Source organism: Colobus angolensis, unplaced genomic scaffold, assembly GCF_000951035.1.
Source record: "Colobus angolensis palliatus isolate OR3802 unplaced genomic scaffold, Cang.pa_1.0 Scaffold12, whole genome shotgun sequence".
Lineage (NCBI taxonomy): Eukaryota > Metazoa > Chordata > Mammalia > Primates > Cercopithecidae > Colobus > Colobus angolensis.
Genome location: NW_012113141.1, coordinates 1,423,574 through 1,424,716, shown reverse-complemented (window position 1 = coordinate 1,424,716; position 1,143 = coordinate 1,423,574).

The window sequence follows — 1,143 nt, the reverse complement described above, 5'->3', positions numbered from 1 at the left end:
AGCCAGGATGGTCTCGATCTCCTGACCTCGTGATCCGCCCGTCTCGGCCTCCCAAAGTGCTGGGATTACAGGCGTGAGCCACCGCGCCCGGCTTGTTTCCTTTTTTTTTATATGAAATATTTGAAATCCAGGATGTATTTTACACTCACAGCACATATTGATTTGGACTGCCACATTTCAAGTGCTTAATAGCCATATGTGGCTAGTGGCTGCTGTGATTGTATAGCACAGCTCCAGAGTTTTCTTTATAGTGATTTAAAATCATTCCATTTTGATTGGTGATATGTTGTCTCTCAGGGGAAGAGCAGAACATTTGTTCATGAATTTGGATTGCCTTATTCACCCAAAAGATTTTTTTGGCCATGAGCATTGCCCTATGCTTGTAGTATTCAGCTACTTGAGAGGCTGAGGTGGGAGGTTCACTTGAGGCCAGGAGTTTGAGATCAGCTTGGGAAACATTGTAAGACCTTGTCTCTCAAAAAATTTTTTTTAACTGAAACAAACATTAACAAGGCATGGTGGTGGTGTGTGCCTATAGTCCCAGCTACTCAAGAGGCTGAGGCGGGAGGATTGCTTGTGCCCAGGAGTTGGAGGCTGTTGTGAGCTATGATTGCCACTGCACTCCAGCCTGGGCAACAGAGTGAGAACCTTTCTCTTTAAAAAAAAAAAAAAAAAGAGATTTTTGAAAAGATTTCAGTCCAGATTGGCTGTTGAAAGGGAAAGGCCAAGCCCAAATTATTGGTTTGAAAGGAAAGGAACAACTCTGAAACAGGAAAGTCTTCTTTGCTGAAATCTGAAAGATAGTCCTTCAAGCTTTAGTTCTATAACTACCTGCTGTTGGTACTATACAACTTCAGCTATAATAAAGGCTTAAAGGGCAACTGGACATACATCCTTTAAAAGGATTGCATTAATATTTCAAATATAAGTATGAAATAGTGTCCAATAAATGTCATAGACATAGTACAGACAAAATATGTTGTACTAATGAGTCCTGAAATTTGATGCATAATGCTTGTACTTGTTTGGAATGATTTGCCTTTTTATTATGAAAAAAGTTTTGCTTGTTATAACATTTGTCTTCCTAAAGCTATTCAAGATGGCATTTAAGCTTCTTTAAAAATTGATATTATGGCCTGGGCG